The sequence below is a fragment of the Bison bison genome, unplaced genomic scaffold (genome assembly GCF_000754665.1).
Source record: "Bison bison bison isolate TAMUID 2011002044 unplaced genomic scaffold, Bison_UMD1.0 scf7180017864370, whole genome shotgun sequence".
In the NCBI taxonomy this organism is placed as follows: domain Eukaryota; kingdom Metazoa; phylum Chordata; class Mammalia; order Artiodactyla; family Bovidae; genus Bison; species Bison bison.
This window is the reverse complement of record NW_011494942.1, coordinates 14,794,936-14,805,396: the sequence shown is the minus strand read 5'-3', so window position 1 is coordinate 14,805,396 and position 10,461 is coordinate 14,794,936. Positions and strand designations below refer to the sequence as shown.

The following is a 10,461-nucleotide window of genomic DNA, read 5'->3' as shown; positions in this document are numbered from 1 at the left end:
CCATCTGTGCAAATTATTTGCCCTTATTTTCTAGGATGTTTTAAATTTAGTAAAATTTTATATTTCAGTAAATGTTAATTCATTAAATAAAATGATTTTTCCTTTGAAAGGCAGTTTGGTTCTGTGGTCAAGATTTTTCTGCATCTCCTAGTTTTTTGACTTTGGGTAAATTACTTAACTGCCACTTATCTCTATTTCCATATCTAGTAAGTGAATAGTATTGTGAGGGTTAAATGAGAAACACACAGTAAAGCATATAAATATTGCTTACAGGGTGAAAAAAAAGTGCTGTTTACCCTTTAAGAATTAGTAATTATTATCTTCTTGTGAGAATTTTTGGTCAATTAATCTTAAAATTGAAATCTCAATGTCTGCAAAATCTGGTAACACGTGGGCTTGCTCTTGAACCCGTTCTTTTCAAAGTCCCCTCTGTTGCTTCTTATGATAGCAAGTGTTAGAAAAAGCTGAATGAAGCATTAATTTTCTTTCTCAATAAATAGTTGAGTACTTAGAAATGTACTGGTGATATAAGATTGACGGAGACAGATGTGCTTTTTTAAATTTAATTTTTAATTGGAGGATAATTATAATATTGTGATGGCTTCTGTCACACATCAACATGAATCAGCCATGGGTATACATATATCCCCTGCCTCTTAAATCTCCCTCTCACCTTCCTCCCAGTCCCACCCCCTAGGATGTCACAGAGCACCAGCTTTGTGTTCCCTGTGTCATACAGTAAATTCCCATTTTACATGTGGTAATACACCTGTTTCAATGCCACTCTCTCAAATCATCCAACCCTCTTTCTCCCCTACTGTGTACCAAAAGTCTGTTCTCTATGTCTGCATCTCCATTGCTGCCCTATAGATAGGTACATCAGAATCTTTGTAGATCAGATGTACTTTCTTATGGAGCCTACTAATTGTTGGCCATAAAGTTCGTTTGCATTTACCCATAAGATATTACGGAAAGATCCGAACGAACTTTTTGGCCAACCCATAGACAAGAAAAACATTTAATAAATGTTACCTGGTCTTAAAAGCAAAGTTTAAACGTTCTTGACGGAAGAAAATAAAGAGGTAAAGAGAGACTGCACAAAACGTCATGAGAGTTTTGGAGGAGTGATACATATAGGGCTGTAAATGTTAATTCCTGCGTGAGATTCGTTCTGTGGTCTCTAACTTTTTGTATGCGTGCCTATGCGGGTGTGTATTCCCTTTTCCCTCGCTCAGTGGAGTCCTACTCTTTGTGACCCCATGGACTACACAGCCTGCCAGGCTGGTCTATCCGTGGAATTTTCCAGCCAAGAATACTGGAGTGGGTTGCCACTTTCTACTCCCGGAGATCTTCACTACTTAGGGATTAAACCCATGTCTCTTGCGTCTTCTGCATTGGCAGGCAGAGTCTTTACCAGTCGCGCTAGTTGGGAAGCCCTAGGTTTCCAAATTGGTAGATTACAAACCCCTCCCTGGAGAAGTTACTTCCGTATCAGCCAAATGCGTATAACTGAAATAAATGTAAATCTCTTCTGTTTAGCCACACCCTTTTAATTTGAACCACGCCTCTTGATTCACAGAGCACGGCGTCAGCAAAGGGAATATCGCGAGAGCTCTTTCACCAACTCCGTGTTGACGTTTTCAACGGTGGTAGTGGCTTCTGTTCTCGCGATATTTCCGGGTAAATGGGAGCCCGGGCGACCCGGGCTTCTGTGAAACATGGCGGTCGGCTGGGACCGTAACACAAGGTAAGATACTGAAACCCTGCCGGGTGCTGTTCCCTCGCTTGCTCCAGGGCTGTTCAGGGCATGAATGTGGTTAAAGTAGTGAGAGCCAGTTATAGGATTGGCTCCCGGTCTTAATTCCTCTCTTCTGGAGAACGGGCCGGACCTGGGAGCCACTCTACCTATCTTCCCGGGGGCGTTACTGGCAGGACCCTGGGCAGCGCTGCGCCGGGAATCTCCTCGTTCTCCGGTCCAGTGTTTCTGCGCTGTCTTACAACTTGAAGGAGTTTAGGTACTTCCCCGTAGCTTCTGACCCTGGCCCATTGCTGCTTATAGCGCCCCGTGCCCCGGTGGCTCCTCCCGTCCGCAGGCGAGGAGGGTCCCACGTTGTAAAGACCTGCCTGATGGTGTCCGGATTTCCCGGGTGTCTGGCTTCCATCTCCGTTCAGACAGATATCAAATTCTTCGCAGCAAGTTGCTCCCTGTCTGAGAAAGACCTAGATCTTCTTAGCCTCTCCTCAGGAGGTTCGCGCACCGCTTAGGAAAATGAGAAAGGGGTTAGGATAGGACGAGATGCTATAGGAGAGAGAGGTTCGAGTGTCAATACTTTTCAGAAATCCTCGAGAGTTAAGAAACCCTCGTTAGGTAACAGTCGACTCGTGGTAGAGAATACCCTTGGGTATTGGTAATATATAGAATTAGTAGGTAATTGTTTGAGAAAAGGCGTTCTTGTAACTTTTATATTTAGGATTTAATGCCCTCAGGACAACGCAAAGTTACATAATATCTGTTAAAATGTTGCAAAACGGGCCTTCAGAAGCAGTCAAAGATACAGTTAAAAATGGGATTTACTTGTTCGCAATTGTATTTAAATATTTCACTGTACTCTAGTATACAGCCATTATAAAGAAATGAATCAGGTTTGTTCACGAAAGAGTCTAGTAGGTATGTTTGTTTACTTAATTTGTTTATTCGTATCTCCACATTGTTGCAATTATTCCAGGTCTCTTAGAGGAAAAACATGAAAAAAAGAAATTTCAGGCTGTCTTTAAGGGGAGAAGAGGGAGTGAATTTCTTTCTTTGTGATGGTAGAATTCAGTCACAGCTGATTGTTATAATTCAGGGTACAAATCATAAAAATATTCCAAGCTTTAAAGTCTCAGAGGAAATTAGTACTGACTTGGAATAATAACAGCAAAAAAAAAAAAAAAAATAGAAAATGATAAATTTCCTAAAGGGTTAGTGATTTAATTGGAAGAAATGGTGAAACTTATTTTTAATAGAAGTTACTTTTTAGGCTGCAACAAAGTAGCAGCCTGGTACAAATCCTTTTCAACAGTTTTTCAATATTTATTATGATTTTGCCTCTTAATGTCCTGATGGATAAATTAACCTCTTTTTGCTTTAGTTTCCTTATTTGCAAAATGGAGGTAATAATACCAGACTCAGAAGGTGGGTGGTGATGCTCAAAGTGTTAGCTCTTGTTAATTTTTAATTTTTGTTTTCTATTTTCTATAACTACTCACAAAATGTTGCTTTTGTACTTAGCCAAAATATAGAAAGAAGAAGATGCTTTTTAAAGAAATTTATTTGATTCCAAAGTTGATTATACTTTTCAGTCTATATGGTTAATTTGTGCTTAAGCTCCATCTTCCAACTGCTTGCTTTCTTAAGCTGTTATCCTCTCTTTAATTACTAAGTTACAGATTTCTTCTTTCTACTACTTCATGCAGTCTTAATACAGTCTAGGTCAATGACCTAGTGCCTTGGTAACCCATTCTCCTTGCTTTTGGGGAGCTTCATTCTATTGTCAATATATTTCATTTGTCACTGACCTCTTCTTCACACTTTCCTTACTTTCTTAATTCAATTTTGTGTGCTTTTATTGAGTAGTTACTAGAGTCAAACCTTGCTTCATCTTGTTATTAGGTGCATCCAACTTGTGTTGCCAGCACTCTATGTCTCTCAACTTTTATTCTATTAATTTACATAATCCTCAGTCTATTCATGGTATTATCAACTAATTCAGATACTCTTTCCACCTTCCTAAAGACTTTAACAAATCTCAGCTATCTTATAAGTCTTTGCATTTCTTTTGAAAATTAGACACAGACATTTGTCAAATGACTCATTTTTATCTTGATTAAAAACTGTGAGGTAAACCATTATGTCTCCATCCCTCCTTTTAAAATAAAATTATAATAGAGAATTGTGAGAACTTGAGGATCTTTTCAAATTTGTCACATAGCTAGTAAGTGCCTAGAAGAACCCCAAGTATTTCCAATCATAGAACTCACATTTATGCCATCTTATTTGCTTCCAAGTAAACATTTTTTAAAAATGTCACTTGGAAGGTTGTTAGATTTGCTTGAATTATGTTAGTGTAAATAATTGTAATTATTTAACATTTTACTCTATTGTAAAAAGTTTTAAAGTAAAAAGAATGAGTCCTTTTTTGATATCTAGTGCTGTAAAGTGAAACTAAGTTATCTTTCATAAATTTTTTCTTTTGTATTCTAATGCAGTATTATTAAGTGGCTTAAATTTACAGATAAGTCATAGTTTTGTTTTTCATTTTTGAAGTTCAGTGGCAGCCTGAATAGTATTTATTCCACCTCTTTCCTCATTCTTATTAATGACGTGTTAATTTCACAGGGCTGACTTAGCAAATTACCATCTGCCTGGTTTTAAAAAATAGAAATTTGTTTTCTTTCAATTCTGGAGGCCACCAGACTGAAATAAAGGTGTCAGCAGGGCCATACTGCCTCTGACAGCTCTAGGAAAGAAACCTTCCTTGCCTGTTCTAACATTTGGGCAATCCTTGGCTCCTTGGCTTGTAGTTTCATCACTCTAATCTCTACCTGTCTTCACATGGCATAGTCCCCAGTGTGTCTGTGTATCCTCACATGGCTTGTCATAAAGGCACTGGTCATGGATGTCCGACTCTTTGCTACCCCATATACTATATACAGTCCATGGAATTCTCCAGGTCAGAATACTGGAGTGGGTAGTCTTTCCCTTCTCCAAGGGATCTTCCCAACCCAGGGATTGAACCCAGGTCTCCCATATTGCTGGTGGATTCTTTATCAGCTGAGCCACAAGGGAAACCCTCATTGGATTTGGGGCCACCTTAATATGGTATGATCTCATCTTAATTAGTTGTATTTTTGAAAACCCAGCTATTTTCAAATAAGACCCATTCACAGATACCAGGGATTAGGACTTGGATGTATCCTTTTGGGAGGCATAGTTCACCTCACAATAATGCATATGTATTAACCAATTAAATATTTTTCATATTGTCAAATATATGTTAAAAATAGAAGTTAGCTCATAAAGTGTGAGTAGCAGGAGTAAATTGTGTCTCCACAATTCCCACCTTTCTTCTTTTCTTCCTTTTTGTTTATAGAAATAATTAAATGTAATGGAGCCATAGAAGTGTCATGAATTCTGTATTTTAATTTTGGCAAAGCATCTGATAGTCTCATTGTATTCACATGGATGCAGATGATGAAATACTGGCTGTGTAGTATTACTTAGATTGAGTGTTGATAATATGTGCCTGTGTTCCAGCATGAAAGTTGGTTTCATATTTCTTATGCAGTTTTTCAAAGCATTGTTTGAGTCTCAGTTGTTATCAATGACTTAGTAGAGCTTACGTGTTTTATTTTTTAGTATACACAGCAGTATAGGAGAGAAATTGAAGATATGGTACTGGAGATTGTCAAATTATGAAAACCACTGGGCAAAGGAATCTAGCATAATGGCTCCTAAATTTTGTTAACCAGTACACAAAGTATGTAGAAATCAGGGAAAGGGGCTGGGCTTAAGGGCTAATGTAGAATTGAAGTTTTTAATTTTATTAAAGAAAGACATCCAAAAACAAAACAAAAAACTTTCTGTCTGCTTTACCGTTTCACCAAAGAAAGGATATTTGGCACATTTAAAAAAAAAAAAAAAAGGAAAGGAAATAATTTCAGAATAAAACACAGATTTTTTTTTAATAGAATAAATTTAACTTTAAAAATTCTTATATTATTATTGTTTTTTTCATTTAGTAGGTACAGATTAGAAACTTTTGTGACAAAATGGCAGTCCTGTGGCTCTGGAAATCACTGATCTAGGGTCTTTCTAAATGTGTTTTTGAAAATGGCTAACTGAGCTGGATGGAGAAGCAAATTCAATGGGAATGGGAGCAGTGGAACTGCATGACGGGGAGGAATCCAAGGGATTGAGAACACAGGGAAAGTGAAGAGTAGGTTTTTCCCTAGTCAAGAAATTAAAGAACTGCAAGGATAATTGTTTCTGCTCAGAGAAGAAAAGTAGTGTTTTGGGTATTAGCAGCAGAGCAATTTTAAATTTGAGCTTCCCAGGTAGCTCAAATGGTAAAGAATCTGCCTGCAATGTGGGAGACCTGGGTTTGATCCCTGGGTTGGGAAGATCCCCTACAGAAGGGCATGACAACTCCTCCAGTAGTCTTGCCTGGAGAATCGCATGGACAGAGGAGTCTGGTGGGCTACAGTCCATGAGTTTGCAAAGAGTTGGAGAAGACTCTTGAGAGTCCCTTGGACTGCAAGGAGATCAGCCCTGGGATTTCTTTGGAAGGAATGATGCTAAAGCTGAAACTCCAGTACTTTGGCCACCTCATGCAAAGAGTTGACTCATTGGAAAAGACTCATGCTGGGAGGGATTGGGGGCAGGAGGAGAAGGGGACAACAGAGGATGAGATGGCTGGATGGCATCACTGACTCGATGGATGTGAGTCTGAGTGAACTCCGGGAGTTGGTGATGGACAGGGAGGCCTGGCATGCTGCGATTCATGGGGTTGCAAAGAGTCAGACACGACTGAGCGATTGATTTGATCTGATCTGATCTGGACACGACTGAGCAGCTAACACACACACAATTTTAAAAGTTCAGAGGAGCCAAATGTGACCTTGTTCGTGTGTGGCTTTGTATAGAATTAAGATGGAAGTGATTGGAGAATAAATATTATGCTTACATGATAAAAGAGTTATCACTGTGAGTGAGTGCCTGAGTGTCATAAGATGGCAATGGGTTGGGGAAGGAGAGAAGTATAGACCTGGGTTCGATCCCGGGGTTGGGAAGATCCTTTGGAGGAGGGCATGGCAACCCACTCCAGTATTCTTACTTGGAGAATCCCATGGACAGAGGAGCCTGGCGGGCTACAGTCCATGGGGTCTCAAAGAGTCGGATACATAATATGAAAGTTAGGTATAATTCTGTATAGTATGTGTGTTTATTATTATTAGAAGATAGACTTAAAAAGGGAAGAGATGGTCAAGAAATCATGTTGAAACCTGCTCTTTTTTTACCTGAGAGTCTCATAAAAGAAGTAGGATTCAAAGAGAAATGCCACTAGGAGAATGTCAAGTTTCATAAATAGCAGGTAGAAGGCTTGCTTTTAGAAAAACTAGAAGTTTTCAGATGACTTGTTCATATCAAAATAGTGGCTCTATAGAGCAGACTGGCAATTTTTGAGGTGGAACGAATTTCTCGGGTGTAGATTAGTGCTGAGGTAATAAGAATGAAATAAGAGCAGCAGAGTGGCGGGTGGTCAAGTGTAGAATAGAGCTGTCTTGAGGGGAAGGTGAGACCCTCGCCAGTTCACCAGGTACATGGCCTGTTGTCAGCTTTTCTGTTCTAGGTTTGGGGAGAGCCAATGAGAGTGCCCTCTATGCGTTCTCTGGGTCAGGCTGTGGAATTGTAGAAACTAAAAATGGGAGAGGGAGATAGCCAGTGAGTACACTAGTTAAATGATTAAGGGAGGAGTACTGGATAGGCTGTATGAATTATTAGAGTGTTGGGAAAACCAACTACTTGCTTGCCATATCTTTATACTTAGATTCAATTTATAAGAAAGCATTTGTAAGGCTTATTAAAATACATAGAATGTTTAGAAAAGAAAATTCACAGTTTTATTTTTTTGCTCAACAATGCTGTAGCTACTAGGAGCCAACCACTGTTAAAGGTGCTGGGGATATACTATAGTGAATGAAATAAGAAAAATTTCTACTTGTAGATCTTATGTTTTTACATATTTATCTAAGTATGGATGTTTTGATTGGAAAGCTGTGCTGTCATGAATGTTAATGGGGAATTTCCCACCTTTCTTCTTTTCTTCCTTCCATAAATATTTACCAAGTAACCTCATGTGCATTGGAGATACGAAGGCTAAGTTACCCATGGTCCCTGCCTTAAAATTACTATGGAGCAATCAAGCAGGTAGAAATAGTGTGATAAAACTACAGTGTTCTAGGAGCAAATGCTGTAACTCATGTTCGAGGTCATTGAAGGTTTTTCCTCCTTGAGAGAGATGTTTAGACTGAGACATGAAGAAAGTTAGCCAAATGTAGAGGTGGGGTAGGAGGGGGAGGATATTTCTAGTAGACAGAATAGTGTGTTTAAGGAATAGAAAGTGATTTTGTAAGTTGGGTCTGTGTTTTCAGTGCTTTGTAAAACATGTTGGGATAGATAGATTTCAAACTCCTTAAATGTAATGAGAACCTATATAAATGTTTTAAAATGAAACTTATATGATAAGTTTTATGTATTATATTAAAAATATTATTGACTGTCATATAGAGAGTGAATCGAAGGTTTGAAGATTGTTTGAAGCAATGAAGAAATAGATTATGGCAGCTGAGACTAGGATCCTAGTAAGGAATTTCTCTGGGCCTGGAAAAGTTAGAATTGTGAGAAATTTAAGAAGAGTTTAAGGATGAAATCCATGTTTCTAGCTTGTGCATTTGGATGCATGTGTCATCATTAATTTAGGGACACAGAAGGAGAAACAGGTTTGGTAGGGTGAAGTGTTTATTTTTAGGCATGTTTACTCTAAGTTGTCTTTCCAATGCGCCAATGAAAATATAATAGAAGGCAGAAAGATATTCATGTCTGCAGAAAGATTTGGATTGGTAGTAAAGTTTTGAGAGAAATCAACGTGTTGATGAAAATGGAAGGGATGGGAGACCACTTGGGGAAAGTGTGGAGGTTGAGAGAAGGGCCTAGTGCAGAATCTGAGAGGAAGAAGAATCTGCAAAATAAGCCAAATCAGGAATGTAGTATTACCTCAGCCAAGGTATGAGACTGTTTCAAGAGGAAAAGAAGTGATGAACAAGTGAGAAAATGTATTCTCTCAGAAGCAAAACTGAATTAAGGCCAAAATTGTCCGTTGGATTTGGTACTAAGGAAATTGTTGATGACCTTGTTGAGAGCAAATTTAGTTGAGAACTGAGGAATTAGTCTCAGGATATGAATGGAGACAACTCATTCCTTTAAGTGTCATATCTTTTTGCCTTTTCATACTGTTCATGGGGTTTTCAAGGCAAGAACACTGAAGTGGTGGCCAGAGATCTGTACAGCAGTTGAGTTGGATTTGAGCTTGCCTTGAGAGTTTTGTTTTAAAGTTAAGTGGCTTGAACCTATTTATTATTTAACTCCTATAGGAGAGAATGAGTAGAAATTTGAAAGATGGAAGAAGGATCAGTCTTGGTGCTATTACTGCTAAGTGGATATAGAAAATAAATTTGATTACTGAGTTGAACAAACATGAGGAGCCATGGCTTATGCTTAATAAACACTCAGAAGCTTAATTTACATCTATCGTGGGAATCAAACTCTGCCTTCTCTTTTGTCTACATGTTATTTTTTTCCTTAGGAAAACCGTCTATATGAAAACCAAATTATAATCTGAAGGCCACTTTTAAACATGGAATCAGTAGGGGGAGTTAGTTGGATGTTTATAATAGCAAATGAAATCAGCCCTGTAATGCACTCAGCTTCCCTTTAGGGCCGTGGTTCTGCATGGGCTGATTACGTAGTGCCCCTGGTTAGGGCCTGCTCTCTTTTGGGCAGTGTTTGTGATTCCTGTCAGTGTTTACCTCTCTGGTCTCCTTTTTCTCCATGAATACTCTTTCTATGGTCTGTTCTTTCTGTATTAATACTATTTAGATTTTAGATAAGTCTTTCTGCTTTCTTCTAGACACTGCTTTTCTTTTAGTGACTTCTACAACCAATAGAATTTGACTTATTCTGTTAGGTGTTAATTTTTTCAATACAGCTTTGATTTTGGTAATGCTTGTAGTATCACCTATCATGTTAATATAAATCAGCCATATAAAATTATATAAATATTTGTGATTTCAGTTATGGCTAGCATATTTTAGATATAGTTGGCATACTGATCAAAAGGAGAATAGCAAGCAGTCAATTTTTAAATAATATTTTTACTATCAGAGCAGATCACATCAGTCGCTCAGTCGTGTCCGACTCTTTGCAACCCCATGAATCGCAGCACGCCAGGCCTCCCTGTCCATCACCACCTCCCGGAGTTCACTCAGACCCACGTCCATCGAATCAGTGATGCCATCCAGCCATCTCATCCTCTGTCGTCCCCTTCTCCTCCTGCCCCCAATCCCTCCCTTTTCCAATGAGTCAACTCTTCGCATGAGGTGGCCAAAGTACTGAAGTTTCAGCTTTAGCATCAGTCCTTCCAAAGAAATCTCAGGGCTGATCTCCTTCAGAATGGACTGGTTGGATCTCCTTGCAGTCCAAGGGACTCGCAAGAGTCTTCACCAACACCACAGTTCAAAAGCATCAATTCTTTGGCGCTCAGCCTTCTTCACAGTCCAACTCCCACATCCATACATGACCACAGGAAAAACCATAGCCTTGACTAGACAAACCTTTGTTGGCAAAGTAATGTCTCTGCTTTT

At 38.8% G+C, this 10,461-nt stretch overlaps 1 protein-coding gene across 2 annotated transcripts in view; it reads left to right on the top strand.

The window, feature by feature from the left end:
• The first annotated feature begins 1,656 nt into the window (after positions 1 to 1,656).
• The window catches only part of ERGIC2 (ERGIC and golgi 2), a 45,244-nt gene continuing 36,439 nt past the window's right edge, over positions 1,657 to 10,461 (top strand). For both annotated transcript variants that reach the window (XM_010856035.1, XM_010856034.1), the window contains exon 1: positions 1,657 to 1,747. The gene's annotated coding sequence lies outside the window, so the exon portion shown is untranslated. The remainder of the gene's footprint in view (positions 1,748 to 10,461) is intronic.